Here is a 19,870-nt window from a genome sequence, read left to right on the forward strand (position 1 = left end):
AGCAGTATGAGACTATCTACGTACGATGGCTCCATTTTCCATAGTAGTTGAGTACTCTCTCTCTCTCCATCTTTCATAGTTTTGTACTCTCAACACTTGTGAGGTACGGAACTGCTATGATCCTTATTTTACACATGGGAAACCGAGGCACATAAAAACGAAGGGCCAGGTTGTGAAAGATATCTAGGCTCTAAAGATGCAGATAGGCACCAAGTGGGATTATCAAAAGCCCTGAGGCACCTAATTCTCATTGAAATCAGATTTCGTCAAAACCAACATTTCCTCCTGAACAGTTTTTGGTTTTGATAAATTGGCATTTTCTGACCCCCCCAACCCCTCCTCCCCAAAAAAGTTGAGTCAGAAAATTCCTGACCCCCCTCAGTGCCAATACACTGGGTCAGCTCTGCAAGCTTTTGGGGGGCTTTATGTCCAGTGTAAGTGTACAAAAATATACTGGAGAAAAAATTAGAAACAAATTAAAAACAATATTCAAAAAATGGTGCATGTAATGATTAGTTTCAAAGGCAATCTGTTGCTGGAATACAGGTTCCGTCGCTAGAATAAAGGGTAAAACAAGCATCACCATCTGGGGAATTCTGGGAGAAGACCAACAGTGCGATCCCAGCTGCTAATAAGGACTACTAGCAGGGGTGTTGCAGGGGTTAAGAACTCAGTTTGCAAAGGTGCCTGTCTTATCTACTGCTTCCACTGCTGGCAGGTGGGTCGAGTTCTACTAATGCTGATTCCAGAGGAAACCTGCTCTCCTGGCCATTTTAGGCATTTGCAACATGCAGGGGGTTAGACTAGATGAAGGGGTTAGGCTAGATGACCCTTGCAGTCCCTTCTAGCCCTATGGTTCTAGGATTACTTCATACAGTACGTAATGCAGCCGTATGTAGATCCAGATGTCTTTTATCAATATGAAGCTGCCCATAGCTGTAACCAAAGTAACCAAAAAGGCATGTGTTTCCCCCCCCCCCCGTTACTTTGCAGTGAACACATACCTTTAAAAAACAGAACAACTAATAGTAAAAATATTACTGACACTAAAATCACACGTACTGGGTTTTCCACACATGTTTGTGCCTTTAAGAGCTAATCTAGTGAATTATTTATACCCATTAAAATATCAATTTTGGTCTCCTCTCTCTCTCTCTTCCACCTCTCCCCCCAAAGTCAGCCACCTAACTCAACTATTGGTGCCAGGCGAGTCATATTCGGTCTAACAGCACCTTTTGCAACACAGCTGTGTTCAAACGTTCCATTGCTATTTCTGTCCCTGGGCTGCATTTTTGAAAGTGCTGAAAATGGAAATATCACAGGAGCTGGAACCAATAGTAAATCGGCATTGACCACACCTATGAGAAGCATTGTTCCAACTAAACTGAATTGGTTTTAAAAGAAACAATGTAAAGAGGACTGTTAAATGTGTCACATGCATACCTTATACTTTTGGGGGGTAAACCTGTTTATAAAATACAGACATACATATATGTGTACACACACTTCCATATTATGAACCATTTATGCATACAAATCGTGTGTGCACGCATGCAACTTCAGCTACTATGGTCCCCAGTGTATAGTTTGCAGTTTGAAGAGAAATCATCCTCCATCATTCGTCATTGCCTAGCTGCAGTAGACTGGGCCAGCACATCATTTGTTAACAGCGACAAAGGCACACTCATAAATGCCGACATGTTACATTAATTTATAGGCACTGAGTGACTTATTAAATGTGATGTGTGAAATATAACAGGGCCCGGTATGGATGATTAGGTTTTGGGCTTTGAATTGTTGACAAGGCAGGAGTAATGAATTGAGGGACACAAGCTAGTATGTTTCCCCCTCATTAGTCAGTATTAGCTGCATTAATAGTAATAATTGGATATATTCATCATTTAAAATGTTTTAATAAATGTTTGGACAGCACCTGATCGAGGCTGTCAAGTGTTAGACTGGAAGGTTTGTGATGTGAGAAAAATGACGACTTTCCTTGGGAAGAGATTTATCCAGCCTAAAGGGTGCTCCGCTTGCCAATGTCTCTTAAGGAGTGATGGGTAGAGACGGTTTGGGGGAAAAAGTAGGAAACGCAACAGTGAGGGAACTCAGCATCTCTTTCACACTTAAAAGAAATGATAGAGAGATTTCCAAGGACAGTGTCACCCTAGAGACATCCTGATCTTCTACTCCAATCTCCAAGATGGGTCCTGAGCTAGAAATTTCTGATGAGCTTCTAGATTGAAATTTGGACTTCACGGAAGTTTGTGTGTGTTCCAGTCTGGATTTTTGATTCAACCCCATATAAAGCAGGAGTCCAGCCACAAAGTTCTGATCTGGACTCAAAGTTCCCCAGGACTGAGAAATATTTTGATTTAGGGTTTTGGCTTGGAGCCATGTTTTTTTCTAGACTATTAACACAGTAGCATTCCAGACAAGTTTTCTGCAGAGCATCCTAAAATCGTTGGCAATGCTGAAGGCAAATCATTTTCAGAGGGTGTTCTTCTGCCGGCCTCCACCTTATTTTTGGGCTGGGCGTGTTCTTATTCCGAGTGCATTATTGCCTACAATTTCATACAAGACTTCCTCTGATTAAGAAAGCAGTAAGATTATTTCTATTACTGTTTGCGGTCCTCAAAAGTAGAATGAATACCCCCCAACATTTACTAGGACTAAGGAAATCCGGGTGCATTCTACTCCTGCTTTGTGAGAGACGGGTGCTCTGTGCAAAGTGAAATGGTAGAATGCACCTTCTAAATGAATGGTGATTGGGCATTGAAAACCATGTAACATGTTGTTGATTGCAAGCAGCTGATGTCGCGAAACTTGCCATGTCTCATCACTTGGCTGCAACTGATTTTTGTGCCAAAAATTACTGGGGTATTTTTTTTCTAAAAAAAAAAAAAGTAACCTACAGAAGATACAAAAGCAAAGAAAGTGACTGTAGAGCTGCATGGAGTTCTCTGCAGTGCGTTAATAGACTGGATTTTTATTTAGAAAGGTGAGACCTCGAAGGAAAATACCCAGGTGCTATAGCAGGTGGAGTTTGGTGACTCAGTAGAGGATACTCTTCCGTTTTAGTCATGACTGAACCAGTCTCTCACTGGGAGCCATTGTGCAGCGGTAGGTGCTCTCTTTCAGGAGAGACGTAAAATCAGGGCTTTGACCACCCGTAGTCCTTACAAATCTCATTGCACTTGTTGCAAGGACAAGAGTTTTATCCTCGGACTCCTTCCCAAAATCCAGCTCAGGTACTTTTCGTTCTGACTGTCTGAAATCCTCTGTCTCGCTTCAGTGGATAAGAGGGTCTTCATTTCTCTCTAAGTGCAGTAAGCCAAATCCTGTCCTTAGTAGCTATATCCATTAGCCCCCACTACAGAAATACTCAGTGGAGATGCCTTGTTATAGCTGAAGGTAGAATTTACCCTATAGTTGCGTAGCTGGGGACATTTAAGTCATTTTGTGTTTGTGTTAATAAATTCTGCACAGTACACCCCAAAGTTAGAACCTTTGTCATTTCTCTGGATTTTTTTTTCATGATTCCCATTGTATTAACAGGAGTAATGTTGTTTAATTTATTAAACACCCAAACCATATGGAATTTGTTCTAACATCTGTTTGATTTTATTTTTTTCTTCTGTTGGGTGGGTCATTAAGTATTAACCTATCAATGTTGCATGTTAGTTGGGAGGTGTTGTCTTTGTTGAAAACTGGTTTTGAAAGGATTTTTGCATGTTGTCTAGCATTACAGCAGATGTGATTGTTTACAGGTTTGTCAATGGCAGTGTACAGTATTTCCTTAAACTTTCTCTTAATTTATGTGTGGACAATAAAGAGAGATTAAGAACTAAGGGTATGTTCTGATATGCTATAACAATTATTAAAATTATTTGTTGAACATACAACAAATCAGCATTTCTTTGGCCTTTTGGGCATATGTCTTTACTTTCCATTTATGTTTGTCGTGGTATAGCAAACCATGCAGGCACAGATTCTAATATCAGCCGCACCTCTGTAAGTCTGTGAAGTTAATCTGGATTTACATTGATATATCTTGAGATCAGAATCTGGCCTATGACTTCTGAGTTTACAGTGCTTTGGCAGTTATCATGTTATATTGTTTTAATTGACTATTAGCTATATTTATGTATTTATAGATAGATTAATAGTTTTAGAGTCTAACTGGATTATTGTGCAGTTTGGGTCTTCATAAATAAGACTTTCCTAGGGCTTTGGAAAGGCTGCAAAATTAAGCAAAAATCACTCTTGACATTCAATATTCATGTGCAATACTGATTAGTTTTAAGTCACTCTCTAGTTGAAAGGTTTCAGATAAAACCGGTTGCTGAAGTTTACGTTAACAGGGAATGACTCTTTGGATATTCTGAAAAGGCTCAGCTGTACATTTTTGCTAGTTTTCCTGGTTCTCCAGCAGTTGCCAACACAGCCATTCTTAAAGAAACAGCGATGGAATCGTTGGAACCCGTTAGGTTGTAAGCACTTGCTAGTCAATGGAATTAATTGTAACTTCTCTTGTTCTGAAGAGGATGAGCCAGAGCTCCTACTTTTCTGTCCTTGTAAATTGGTAACTAAAGGATCATTTTAGCTCTGCTTGTTGTCACCACAACCATTGCTACTGCTGACCCACTGTAAGAATAAATAATACAGCATACTTTGTGATTCATATAGAACTTTGCGAAACCCTCTGTCCTAAAATCTACCTGAGGAATAATGAAGATGGGATCACAGATCTTGTAGCTGTTTTCGCCCCAGTGACACACCCAGTGATCCTATAGGGTGGGACTAACCCGGCTTCCTGTCCTGTAATGTTAACAATTCTGGTTCCAGCAAAGGCATGTCTGGCAGTCCTTGCCAGAGATCATCCTCCTTCCCAGAAGACACCATCACACACTGGCCCCTGCCACTGGGACTAGGCCTGTCAGTGGTCTGTTGTCATTCTGAGTTTTTGGTTTGGTCTGTTTCCCTCTTGTCCTGGGGGCATCCTTAGATGGAAATGGGCAGACAGACAGAAAAGTTTTTCACTGCCATTCCCTGGCTGCACTGTTCCTGCTGGCCAAGTGACCTTGCTGAATTGGTGTGAAAGGTAACAGTGCAGCTCAGTGCCCCTTCCACAACCCCAGAGCTGCGATGAGAACTTCAGCAGCTGGCTTACAAAGTTCTTTGTCCTGTGTGTCCAAGTCTCACTGCTTTGTCCAGAGTTCTTGTAATGTTGCACCTAAATTACAAGTGAGGCAGCGGGCAGATTTTGTCTGGCTTTGTTTTAAAGACTGCAACAAAATCCAGGTGTGACTCCTGCTGGGGCTGGTTGTTTTTCGGAAAATGAATAAAACTTTTACAATGTCTTGTTCCAGCGAGGTTGATATAATTCTGCAGCATATGCGGTATTTATGGATGGCATCTCCAGCCCCATGCATGGTGTCGTCCTCTTTACCAAAAACCCCAAATCAATCTCTCTCTCTCTCAGCAACAGCTTGCAGGAATCGTGTCCAATGCCAGGGTTCCTCCTGCACGTATATGAGGAAAAATTCTACTGAGAATAAGGTGTATACCTTGTGACAATTCAGCATCCCCAAAACACCACTGGCCCACCTTCCCCTGCTGCACCGCCGCGCACAGAGCTCAGGATGAGTGCCTCAGCCTTTCCACTGAACAGTTCCTTGCTTCCTTCCAGCACTTAAAATAGCAACAATGCTCCGGATCCCATCCACATTGCCAGAGCGCCTTGCTGCAAAGGAAGTGAGAGAGCTTTTTGCTCTTAAATACTGTGAAACAATGGGAATACAAAATGAACTATCCAGCTTGTGTTAAGGAGCTCAGTGCAGTGTTCAGTTCTGTTCTTTAACTTTTTTTTTTGACTGGTATTTATTTATTTTATTTGTTTATTATGTAGCATCCATTTCATGCCATGGGCATCCTCGACAGACTCTTTAAGAATATCCTGTATACTCCTTATTTAGGCTCTTCCTGGATTGCAATAACCCAGTAACAGTAAAGATACAATCAACATATAAACCTCCCAGCAGTCTCCATCAGATTGAACCCCCTCACCTAATCTACTCAGCCTTCAAATGTACTCCCTACTTATGAGCCAGGGAGGAAAGATACAGGGTGAAATCCTGGCCCCGTTACTGTGAATGGCAGAACTCCTGTTGGTTTAGATGACATGAGGATTTCACTCGTGGTATAATCTGTGACCTGATTTTTCCATGTCAACATATGTCCTCATCAGATACGGCACTTCACTCCTGTTGCTCCATCTCACACAATCCTTCCACATGTACTTTTTGGGGTGATATTTGCATGCCAAGGGGAGGTGGCCTTTGCTTAACCACATCAACACCTACAGGGATTGCTCTATAAATATCCAAAGAGGTTGGGTGAAATAATTCCCACTCATCTCCTTAGTAGGACTGTGTGAAGAGGAGATTTACAGTTTAGGTTCTAAATCAGCCATGGCTGTTAGAGTTTTGCTGAGGATTTAGTGCGGCTAAAGACGAAACTGGGTGTCATCCCAGAGGTTAATCCAGAGGCTCTGGAATGTATCTCACACTCTCTGTGATACTGACACAGAGGAACAGCTGAAGCCGAGAGCCCTTTAACTTGCATATGTGCAGGATGTTGTGGGCAAATGTAATGACAGTGATGTCAATGTTATAAGTCAAAAGGCTTTTGCTTATAGACATGAGTGCCTGTGACTGGGAGACCCAGGACATTAGCTGGGCAAGATTGTTGATCCAGTGCAGTGATTGAACTGAAAATGTAGAGGTCTATTAAGAGCAATTAGAACACTGAGTTATCTGTTTCAGAGCAGCAGCCGTGTTAGTCTGTATCTGCAAAAAGAACAGGAGGACTTGTGGCACCTTAGAGACAAACACATTTATTTGAGCGTAAGCTTTCGTGGGCTACATGCAGCCGATGAAGTGAGCGGTAGCTCTCGAAACCTTATGCTCAAATAAATAAATAAATGGGTTAGTCTCTAAGGTACCACAAGTCCTCCTTTTCTTTTTGAGTTATCTGTGCAATTTGAAAGCCATTATGACCACCATTTTTAAAAGAAAATACCAATTCCAAACTGAATTAATGTTGCTAATGTGTTGTTTTTTAAAAAAACAACCTGGTAGTGTTGTATCAGAAAGCCAAATCATTGTCCTCACCCTTTTTATTTAACAAAAAGATAAACATTTTTATCCTTATGAGGGTCACACATTGCTATGGTATGAAATGTAGCCTCTTTACTCGCGGTGGATTTTCAGAAGCACTCTGTGCTCCCCTAAGTCTGCTTCTGCTGAAGTCGATGGTAAAACTCTCATTTGACTTTTGAAAGAGCAAAGTTAGACCGATACTGAACACTGCTGAAAAACCTTTCCCTATGCACGTGCGTGTACACACACACGCACACACACATGCACACACACGAAGATTGTGGAAATCTGGTTGGTTGATCATGTCACCAAATATGCAGGCATCCTGTATAATAAAACAAATACAGACTCATTTTCCAGGTTTTTTTTGTTTTTAGTTTTTTTTTTAGGTTTTTTTTTTTTTTTTTTGCTCAAATGTAACCAAAAGCATTTCAGTAGCATGTTTCAGGGCATGCATTTGTGTTGTACCAGATCGCTAAACATCTCAGCTGATTGAAAGCTCTTGGGCCATAGTGTCAGAGGGTCATAATACTCTCCAGACATGGTGCATTTTAGTAGTGCACATCTCTGTTTCTCATGTGTTGTTGCTTATGGCGCAGTATGGATATACACAGATTGCAAATGGCAAAATGCACACACAAATGGTAAAAAGGCCATGCAAATGGCCTTTCTCCTCCTCTTTTCCCTAAGAAACCTGTCCCCAGTGCCAGTCAGAAATTTCCATGTCAGTCTGAGCAAATGACATGGTTTTTGTTAATACTAAATAATTACCAGATCTTTTTTTTAAGAAGATCAAGGGAAAAAAATTGAAAGCAGGCTTTGGGCGTTGCATGTAAAGAAAATATGGTTGAGATAAAGTACTGTCTCGGTTTAACCTGATCTAGGTAGGGTTACGTTTTCAGACGGGCTTCTACCCAGAAGTGCACAAAATTGCATCTGCACTTTGTAGGTTCAGACACCAGCTGAAAAGTTTGCTTGGCACATGCCCTTTAAGTAGTCTGACACCCTTGGGTTTTGTAGGTTCATAGGCTAACACTTGTAATGTGCGCAGGTGTCAGGCTATTTAAAGGCTCATTAGTGTATTTGCAAGCACAAGTTTGTGCATGCAGTTTTACACACAGGCTAAGGGGTGAACATCTGATCTATGTATCTAATTGAGCCACAAACAGTCAGTCAAAAAGAAGGGAGGGGTTATTAAATATTTTCACTGTGAATCTGGATTTCATTAATACCTCAATGAAAGAATTAGCATCACCACAGCATGCAGCTGAGGGTGACGTTTTAAGACACCTTTATTTTCCCTAGTTTAAGACAGAAGTGGAGATTAAGTTGACTCTCTTTGTTTTCTTTAACAAACTGTATCTTGGATGTTACTGATGCCTAAGAACGGTTACACTAGTTTACCACGAGAGAACAGGCAGTCGAATACCAGTATCCTATTACAATTAACAGTAATTCTGTTATCTGTCATCACTTACACTGAACACAGGTTCTTCTAGCACAAGTATGACACAGTGATGACTGCTAATGCACTGGCATTGTGTGAACTATGACAGACCCCAGTGCTGCTTTTATACTTATCCCAGGGAATAAAGTCTAGCATTTTAAGTGGAATTAAAAAACTAGTTTTAACACATTTTCCTAGCCTGGTACTTGAAGGGTCAAATAAGGAAAAAAAGTAGTGTAAGGAAGAGTAATTAAACAGCGGCAGAGTGATTGAATATTAGTGCTTTTACTGAATCCATGAGGATAAATTCTGTTAGCTATGTGACTTCTCCCTGTACTAATGTGATAATAAAGTACTCTAATTCTGGAGAGGCCTGTCACAGTCTCAGCTAAAGCACTGACCTCTCAGCTCATAAAGAACAAACAATGACTGCAACGGTCTTAAAGAAAAACACAGCTTAAGACTTCCTTATCTGCACAGAGTAAAGTACCAACGGCAGTTGTGTATCTGTGTATGTGTAGATGGATACACCCTCCCTCTATGCCCACATAGTGTATGTGTGTTCACACTATACATTGCACCTCGGTATTCTAAGTGAACCTCTGGATACTTGGTGCACAGATGGTGTAAAACCCTGCAAACTTTTGTTTATTTGAGGTATTTAGTTCCAGTTGGATTTCAATAAACATTGCAGTTAAATGGAATGCTGTACAAATGGGAGCATATAGAAATATTCAGTCCCCATCAATCACTGAATAACTTTTTCACCCGTTTGAGAAGAATTGTTGAAAAGCCAGTCCCCAGGGGAAAAATTAAAACAGGGAAAAGCGAGAATTCAGACCTGTCTCTGAATTATTTTGCAATGTTTTTATTTTTATATTTTGCCCTATTTTGCATTGTTGTCTTTTGGTGCTGGGCAAATATTCTGTGGCCTCATTCAATTGCTAATGAAAGGTTGAAAAGCTCTCTGGGATTTTAACTCACTTGGGAGGGAAAATTCAAAACAGACTTTTCCAAAGAAGCCTAAATTTCTCTGATGCATTAGAACACTTGGTATTGGAGAGCTGAAGAATGTAGAAGATGAAAAATTGCTATACTGTAGTTCGCTGCACAGAGCACACAGACCTACGGAAAACCAACTTGAAACATTTGGTGAAGCAAGCAGTGAGTAATTTAAGGCTGCCTTTGGGCAGTTCTAACTTGTGATTTGGTGATTATATGAGTTCTTCTCCAACTATTTGCAGTGCTGAAGTATTTATTATACCCACAGCAGCAAAATGCTTCCTGCGCCAGCTCTGGAATTCAGAACAGGTTCACAAAACTACCAGTCTATTCTGTCTGTATTATTATGGGAGCACCAATAGAAGCTGTGAGTAATCAGAGCCCTGTTGTGAGAGGCTCACACGGCATGTCGTATCACATCTCAGGGACCTTTTCTGGACTTCAGCTGGCAGATGTGTATTTTTCAGAAAAAGAAAGTTATTCCCATAATTTTGTTGCTGGGTTGCGCTTTCTTAATAAATCGTTTTGCATTCCGTAAATACAAACTATGGATCTGATCCGGCGCCCCTTAGAACCACGGAGAATGTTGAGATCAGAAAGGGGAAGATTGGGTCCTTTTTTTTTTTTTTTTTTTAAATTAAGGCAGTCTGACAAATGAGGAATGGCTACATTTGGGGAAGAGGTAGTGAGGCTGACTGCAATGTTTAATTTCGCTTCTGTAGAATAAATTTTCAGTTGTAAAAATGCCACAAAAGGTGGCTACTGCTGTTTATTGACTAAAAACCCAGCTGTGATCGTGTGGGTAATAGGCGGTTTCCCCCATGCCTGTATTTGATTTCCATGCACAGTCTCACGCTGCTAAATATCAGTGTAAGCCGTCAATTTTTTTCTTTTGTGATCAGGGTACTTGATTTGGCCCCTTACTTGTACACGGAAAATGGTGCAATGCTGGATTTGGGTTTAAATGGAAATTACAGCTCTTTAAATACATAGTGTGTTTTTCTTCTTTCTCCTGAAGTTATCAGTAGCAATTGTTGGGGTTTTTGAATACTAGAGTTTCTCTCTGCTATCCTCACATATGCCCCATATATGTTGGATTTGTGCACAAATGGCCGTGGTTAATATTAAATGGCAATAGTCACATTGGTTGGCTTTCATTTGAATAATTTAGTGTAGGTATCCTTTGTCTGGTGACATTAGCGCACTAGGAAGGACTGTGATTAACAGCAAGACATGGTGGAGGTGACTGATGGAGAAGGGGAGGTGGTGTACTGAAAAGCAGATAGAGAAACTTGAATAAGTGGATCAAATGGCCCAGGTGTCTGTTCCGGTGTTGCTTTGTGGTGTGTGCAAGGAGACTGGTGCCTAGTGTCAGATTGGTAGGAAGGGCCTGGTTTGCACTAGAAATGAAATAACTTGCTCTTGTCTGCTTGATATTTTCCGCCACTACTGTCTTTGCACTAAGAAAAGGAGTACTTGTGGCACCTTAGAGACTAACCAATTTATTTGAGCATGAGCTTTCGTGAGCTACAGCTCACTTCATCAGATGTTTACCGTGGAAACTGCAGCAGACTTTATATACACACAGAAATCATGAAACAATACCTCCTCCCACCCCACTGTCCTGCTGGTAATAGCTTATCTAAAGTGATCAACAGGTGGGCCATTTCCAGCACAAATCCAGGTTTTCTCACCCTCCACCCCCCCACACAAATTCACTCTCCTGCTGGTGCTAGCCCATCCAAAGTGACAACTCTTTACATAATCAAGTCGGGCTATTTCCTGCATAGATCAAGGTTTTCTCACATCCCCCCCACCCCCATACACACACAAACTCACTCACTTTGCACTGCAACTCCTTGCCTGCCTCCCTTCCCATGGTTTTAGCACAGGAGGAGGTGGCTGAGCTCATAATGGCCCTGGTTCAGCAAGGTATTTAAGCACGGGAGTACTCCCATTGGCTTCAGTGGGGCTACTGCTGTGCTTTAGGTTAGACACATGCTTAAGTACTGTGCTGCATTGGAGTTTTCATGTAAAATGACCCTGAACTTCTTTCATCTGCTGGACGGTGCAAGGTATTACATCGGTATTCATATTTTGAAGGTTTTGCTAATTTTACAGAGAGACAGACACGTAGAGAACCTTGTTTGACAGCCCCTAATCCCAGAGTCCAGAATTGCCCTGTGCTTAAACCTTGGGCAGGTTTTGTTTGTCCTCTGAAACCTTGGGCAGGTTTTGTTTGCCCTCTGACAGGTTTAAGTTGTGCAAGCAGCCCTCACTCACTGGATGGCCACAGGTCTCGCTGAGCTTGGCAGCCTTACAGCTGTCATATTTTCACATGGGTGAACTGTTCTCAAACAATTTCTCCAATGTACTGGGAACAAACTAGCTTTTCTTCCGCATCAGGAATGCAGGTCTTCCCTTTCCAACTATGTTTTCCCCTTCAACAGACATATTTATTGTGGCAATGGCAAAGAAAGTCCTACTGCTAACCCTCCATGTTTGAATTCTCTTAAATCTCCCTCTGGGCCATGATGGAGAGGTGCATCTTGCTCCCCACGCAGATCTTATTTTATTTTTTAAAGAAAGTTCAGTTTTAATTTATAATCCTCCTCATGTTGGCCTGAAAACGCCCATGGTCAAATCCTTTGAATATTACTATTGTTTTGTTTGTTTGTATCACGGGCCAACCAAGAATGGGTCCCTACTGGGCTTAGCATGGCTGTCCAAAAACAGGATAATAGACAGTCCCTGCCCCGAAGCCCTTACAATATAAATAGAAAAGACAGATAAAGGGATATAACCCACAGGCAAAGTAGACAATGGGATGGTCAGCAAATGGCTAAAGGTGGGGTTTAGTTAGGAGGGCATCAACTGGAGGGAAGGGCAAAGGAAAAGAGGGGACATGGGAACAAGGCTGGGGAGAAGTGCATTCTGGGAGATGTAGTCCGATGAAGGAGGCCAACCTGTAGAGGACAGTGGGAGCATGAGGCACTGCAGTGGCATTTCTGAACCAAACTGTTCCAGTTTTGGCTCAACTTTGGTTTTGTTTTTTGGTTTTTGCTGAAAATTGAAAAGTTTTGACAAAATAATATTTTTCTTTGTTTTCAACCTGGGGGAATAAAAATCATTTTCTGGCCGACTCTACCGGTGAGTCATCCTGATGGGATTGCTTGAGGAGTAAAGTCCTACTCGCCATGACTCAGACCTGTAGGCTTCAGTGCAGTATTCCCCTTGGACGCAAGATACTGCGCAAAGTGCAGCTTTCTCTGAAGCACCCAGGCTGCTCCTTTCAAAGGACAAGGGCTCTGTGCTGGCTGCAATTGCAGTCTGTGTTCAGATGCTCCACGGTCAGAGGCCAGGACGAGAGCCTACGTTCTTGTTACCATGCCTTGCGTATACTCTTAAAATAGCTTCAACAGACACTACGGGTGTAAACAGGTTTCTTTTTAATGCCTTCCATTATATCTGTTTTTGTTGTTGTTCTGTGACTGTGGGCATTGCGGGGACTGATAGAAACATCTAAACATGATTTTCCAGGGGTTGGGAAGTCGGTCTGCACCGTCTGGATCTCAAACAATGTTTTGCATAATAATTAATGATGTACAAGCTGTTACCTAATGAACTGTTTTACTGTGTTTGCCCTTCAGTTCTGTCTTCTAAAATGTAAATATGGGTTTAGGATGATTTATTCCATGCTTACGTCCTTTGGGGAAGTTCTTCAGAGTGGGTTTTTCTTAATCTAGAGCCAAATTCTTACCCTAGATGCATGAAGCTGGCCGAGGGCGTATTGTTGCGTTGAGATGAGGACTGAAGCTGCATCGTACATGCAGCTCACCTTGAACTGAAGTTCTTGCAGTAGAGTCTGACCCTATGGGAGTTCCTCGTGTGTACCTGAGAACAGAATTTGGCCTTTTAATGTTGAACCATAGTGTGGGAGTAGCCACTGGAATCACTGAATACGGACCCCGGCCAGGTGACAGCGGTGTTAACCTTTCAGAACCCTGACCCTTGTCAATGCTCTAGGAGCAGCAAATAAGCCACACTTTCTTTCCAGCAATCCTGTGTGTCACGCCTATAATACAGGGTGTCAGAAGTAAACTAAATCCCTGGCAAAACTGGTGCAAATGAAGCCACCTCAGGCTCGGAGGAAACCTAGTATATGGCTGGAAGAGATGTCTGCAACAGTTCCAATTTTTCTGGAAGGTAAATGGTCTTGCAAAGAAAGCTGTGAGGGTGAAATCCTCCATGTTGTTGTGGTTTGCAAGCCCAGAGGCATTGAGAAGCTACCGTTGATTCCAGTGGGAGCGTGGAGGGGTTTTGCAAATGGCTAGACAATTATCATAGAAGGCAATTATCAGAGAACATCAGGGTTGGAAGGGACCTCAGGAGGTCATCTAGTCCAACCCCCTGCTCAAAGCAGGACCAATCCCCAATTTTTGCTCCAGATCCCTAAATGGCCACCTCAAGGATTGAGTTTACAACCCTGGGTTTAGCAGGCCAATGCTCAAACCACTGAGCTATCCCTCCCCAAAGTCACTGAAAAAATTTCCAGAATAACTTGATGCATGCAAAACCGAGAAATGCATACATAGAAAACCAAGCTGTCGAGGGAGGTCATTGACAATAATATTACAGCCCTACATGAAAAAGCTAAATCTAGACTAATTGGAGACCTAATTATCTATGATATAATTGATCTTTCGGTCCAGAGAAGGTTATCACTTGCAGATGAATTAGGGACTGCGCAATGCTAAAATAAAAAATATTGTTTTCTATAGTGGGCAAAAAGTGAGCCTAAGTGGCAAGACCACCCTGGGATGTCTGTCACTCTGCGGAGTTTGTAATGGCAGACTGGGATGTCCCAGGTGTGCTTGGTTGAAGAGCAGTCTGCAAATGCATCTGATCAAGCAGGCTGTCTTCTGAGCAAGAGGCAAAATGTGCTCTGAAAGAATCCAAAGTATTTAAGGAGCTGGGATGCATGAAAGATACAGTACATTGCACTCGTAGAGATCCCAGTGTGCCGCCAAATATGCATGCACCAAATAATGTCCCGAAAGCAGAGGGCGAAAGTGAAAGTTGTACTTAATAAGATGATAAAATAAGATGTTCTTGAGTGAATTCAGGCACCAGCTGACTGGATTTACTGTATTGTCTCTAGTAAACCCAAAGCAGTTGAGGATTTATATAGATCCAAATGGTTTGACTAAGACCATGAAACGCTAGTGCTACCGGAAGAAGCAAGTCAAGGAGACAGTGTCTAGATTTCAAAATCCCTGAGTATGTTCAGTTTCGGATGGAAGCTGTGAGTTTTGGAGGTCTGACTCCATCAGAAAGTGCAAAGGTCTTCAGCTTCAATTCACTGACAAAGTAGCTGGCAACTTCTCAAGATAACAGCTATGTTACCCAGACCAAGGCTTATCATAGCCACACCCAAGGGGCAGTTCGGCAAGAGGAATAGGTGACCTCTGAACAAAGCTATGGAGGACATGGGCTATGTTTTCCCGAGGACACCCAGAATGCTACTGATGTGTTCGTATATTGACAAAAGTAGTCAGCCTACGGCTGATAACGCACATCACCATCATCAGCTAATGTAGACCCCAGGTGGTGGATTCAGATCAGCACCTGCACAAACCACTGCAGAAAGTTATTTTCTGAGAACAAGTGGCCTTGAGATCGGAAACCACAGAGGGACAGAGATTATAGTTATGGGCAGATGCCCAATAAGCAGAATAGTACTTCCATCTGTCATATGGGGTTCGAGCCTCTACCTTGACCTCCATGCTAGACATATCTTTTGCTTTAGCTCATTTCGGAGGCATTTTGCTAGCCTCCAGTGTGACATCTGGCCAAGAGAGGGGTCCCCTCCGGCACAGGAAGGATGGTCAGCAAGGATCAGGCTCAGGAAGGCGTCGGGAACGGGAGGCAGCAACCTGGGAAATGATTGCAGAGTGAAGGACAGGTAGCCTGGGAGCTGGAGGAGAGAGGCTGAGAGCCAGGCAATGACGCAGGCTGTTACTGGCAGATGGGCAGCAACCACTACAAAAAGGCAGACCTGGGAGTGGTCTGCAAACAAGGGGGCTGTCTAGACAGACCCCAATGAGGCACAAGGGCTGAACAGTGCTCAGGGAATCTGCAGGCCGGTGTGGTTGCCTCCAGAAGAGCAGTGGCCACAAGGGGCTATTACTGGCACTTGGCCTGAGGACCACCCCTTCATACCGTTGTAGTGGACGGCCCCTAGGGGCTTGGCTGGGAACTGTTGTGTTAATCCATGTTGGAACCATTCGAGTAGTTGTGTCTAGGGCATGTGCACCACTTAGTTTCTTTCAGCCCTAGTACAGCCTAGTACAGCAGCTCTGTGTCACCTGAAGGGTGCAGGTATTGATGGGAAGTGTGCAGTGTGGCTGCGTTGGTGGGACAGAGACCTAGGGGGGCTTGTACCCCAGCCGCACTCTACAGCGGGGTCAGTCACAGTGTGTTTCCTTCATTGGCTGTATTAATCTGTGTGTGTGTGTTGGGCAGGAGGGGCTAGCCAATGTGTTTTGTTTGATTGTAAAAACCCAAAGCAGATGTCCCAGTAGGCACAGAAACCATGGGGGGGGGCTGACTTTTGTCACGTGACAGGGATACAATGGTGCTGGAACTGGGGGTGCTTGAAGCAGTAATAACAAACACCAAATACATGGTTTCCATCATCAGCACCCCCACTATACAAATTGTTCCAGCACCCCGGCAGGGGTACTAGCCTTTGGCAAACCTGACCCACGTCAAGTGGCTGGGGCTCAGAAATTAAAGTTCAGGCTTTTATCAGCACTCCTGGGCATTGCACATGTATTCACCCAGTGAGCAAATTTCAGACTTCGACAGTTAGCGTGAGTACTATTCCCCCCCATCATATGGGGAAAAAGTTAGCTCTGAAAAAATAACCTGATATTAAGAAGTTAGATGTAAACAAATACACATGTAAGTTATGTTTATAATGGGCCCAGTTTTGCCAGCATTACTCCTGGGCAAGTCTGACCTGTTATAATGGGATGACTTGCAGAGTAAGGTGGCAGAATGGAGCTCAAGGTGAAGAATGCGGCAGAACTAACAATTCTAAGATAATAAGTAAAAACTAGAATATTCTTGAGTTAAGCCATCGTGTATACTCATGTGACCCCGTTTCTATATTATTATTATTTGTATTATTGTAGGGCCTAGCAGTTTCATTTGTGGCCTGGGACCCCATTGTGCTAGGCGCTGTACAAACCACAGAACAAAACCAGTCTCTGCCCCAATGAGCTTCAAATCTAAGAATAGCACAAGGGACAACAGATGGATACAGACACACCAGGGAGTACAAGGAAACAGTGAGAGAGTATTTGTCAGCATGATAGGCAGTGGTATTCTAGCCACCTGGTTTCCAGCCAAAGTGGTTCTCCCTTCAGAGCCAACTAACATTGGGTCAGCTTCTGCACTCCATTTCACCTGTGCGACCCAACTGAAGCGGACCACAGAGATTTGTGCAGAACAGGATGTGAGGCACTCTGCTTGCCAGGAATCAAACCCAGGTCTCTCACGGGTTAGGGCAAAACATGACTCTCATGGCCACTGAGCCTGCTTGTAGCTGGTGCTTTCTAAGACAATATTCAGCCCATATTTTGGTTTGTTTCTCGGTAGAATAAGAATTCAGGATTGGATAGAGTATTTTATCAGGTGATTTATTTTTAAAACAAAGTAAGAGAAAATATAAGAGGCAAGCTCTGTGTTTGAAAACTCCTCTCCAAAATGCTGTGGCTTTAAAAAAAAAAAAAAAAAAAAAAAAGCTTTCCTGGAGTTTACAGAATTCACCAGTTTTTTGGGTTTTGATAGAACTAAATAAGTGCGCCTCAATTCTTCTTCAGCTTCTGTGGATGAAACACCCATTGACTTCAGGAGCGATGCACCCATGTAACTGTGGTAAAATTTTGGAGCTTTTGAATTAGACTTTGCAGACCCCAGACACCAGCTGTTGTATTTCATGTAGGTGTTTGGTGCTTTTGATCTGGTGCCAGCTTATAAAACAAGAAAATGACATAGCTTCTTAAGCAGAGAAAAAGCTTAGAGTTTTGCTAAAGAGGCTCTGTTAAGAGCTTTGCCTGTTTTGGGGGGACTTTTGAATTGATCAGCATGCATGCGTGCGTGAGCGCACACATACACACACGCCCCCCCGTGTTTACACATGCCATGCAAAGTTAACATGATAAATGTTTTCTACGTTTGCATGGCACGTTTGACTCCGTCTTTCAATGCAGATATTTTTAACTGTTACATCTCCCGCCCTCCCTTCCTGGTAATATATTCCTTTAGGGAAGTTCAAGCCAAAGTGGTCAGCTGCTTGGCTCCTACATTCTGGAAAACTCTGAAGAATTCTCTAGTAAACCCTTGGGGCAGAGCAGACTTTTCCCTAAAGAATAAGTGGTTCTGAGAGACTTTGCCACATAAGGGCCTGTTTGAGGCTCCAGGCACCAGTTGACAGGGACGTCTTTGCCTCCCAACAGATGGCCAGGATTTTTATTTCAGCCAGCAATCTCTCGCAGAGGGGTGGTCTCGCTATTCTGCCAGCATTCCGCATGACAGGGCCAGCTTAGGGCAAGAGGGATCTAATGTCCGTGCCCTTCATAGCTCACAAGCTAAATGATGGGCTGTTGACAGGAAAGCCATCATCTGAAGTGTAAGATCCTGAACTCTCCCTGCAGTTCGTTTTTCTTTGGCGGAATTAATGCCCTATTTGCTTGTCTCTCAAAATCCATTCTGGCACGAGTACAAACCTTTGACTGGTGGCAAGCAGTTGTCTGGATTCAAGATGCCAGGATTTGTGCTGACAGCTCCTTCTACACAATCTGAGTCAGGCTGTCACAGCTGGCCATTAGAGGCTTAAAAAGACACACACATGACAAATAGCACCAACTTTCGGTTATTGAATATCCAGACCTTCTTGATGAGAAAATGCAATGGCTTATACCCCTCTTTAATTGCGAGTAAACAAACAGCGCCCTTGCCATCCACCGTTGAAAGTGTCTTATGGCTCCTTATCGTTTTATATTGGTTGGTCTCTTTGATTTCCTTTAATGAAAGTAGCCCCTTGGAGTTTAAATTTGTCACCATGGCCATTGCCTAAAATGATGTTTAGAGCGTGAGGGAGCTGACACAACAGTCAGACAGGCCTCTTTAGGATGCAGTTCCACAACGGTGCAGGGGAGCAGCATCACAGAACACCAACCAGCAAAATGCAGCTGTGTGTTTCCATGCAACAAGCCCAGTTTTGCCCTTCTTGATTTCGGCATATGCAAATTATGCCACTTAGTGGCCACTGTGGGTTCTCACCGGGGATCAGGACGGACGCTTATAAAAAATTACCTTTCTGATTTTAAGTAAAACAATAACAAACAGTCACTCCTTGATGCCTCATTATAAGTGGAGACAGGGTAAATTAGCCTCTGCCTGGTTAATCAACAGCTATTGCAGGTATAATGATGCTCTGTCTGGTTGTGCCTGGTTTTAAAGCTTGGTGCAGGATTTAATTTTACACAGTTATCTTTAGTAGAGCCCTGGCTGCAGTTTGTTTTGGACAAAAGGCTGAAAAACCCTGGTTCCTGGGGGGGCGGGGGCGGGCAGGAATATGAGACCCACTATTATTCATCAGCTTGTCTTTATGGGTTTGTGGTCCATTGGTGCATAACAGTGAAGAAAATATTTTCAGAAAAATGTTTGCTTTTTGGGGGCTTGTAAAATGCAATGTCTCTTCTTAAAGCAACATATAGGTCTGGGCAGTCATTTCATTTCTTCCATGAAATCAGCCTTTTAATCAAGACTTCCCCTCACGCCCACAGTATTTTGTTCATTCATTTATGTGATTTGTCATGAACGAGCTTTAATTTTGTTGACAAATTTGGTGTAATTGTTGGATCAAGATTCAGATTGTGCAGAATGCTTTAAATTTTTTGCATAAATTGAGGTTTATAGGCTACACATGAACTTATGAGATGAAACCTCTTATATGCAAAGATGCTTTCTTGGCCAGCATTCTTCTGCTTTCTCTTTGCTGTACTGAAATTGTCTCTTTAACTTCCTGGTCGCTGTGGAAGACAGCATGATTCCATGACGCTAGCCATTTAAAGTGACATAGGGACCAATTCTGCAAACCTGTATGGCTATGACAAAGCAAAGTTCTTAAGCATGTGTCACTTTTAGCACATGCTGAAGTGTTTTGCTGGTTGGAGGCCATGTGAGC

At 42.8% G+C, this 19,870-nt stretch overlaps 1 protein-coding gene across 9 annotated transcripts in view; it reads left to right on the forward strand.

The window, feature by feature from the left end:
• The window catches only part of EBF1 (EBF transcription factor 1), a 330,802-nt gene that overhangs the window by 183,890 nt on the left and 127,042 nt on the right, over window positions 1-19,870 (forward strand). The gene's annotated exons all lie outside the window — the stretch shown is intronic.

This window comes from Caretta caretta, chromosome 8 (assembly GCF_965140235.1).
Source record: "Caretta caretta isolate rCarCar2 chromosome 8, rCarCar1.hap1, whole genome shotgun sequence".
Lineage (NCBI taxonomy): Eukaryota > Metazoa > Chordata > Testudines > Cheloniidae > Caretta > Caretta caretta.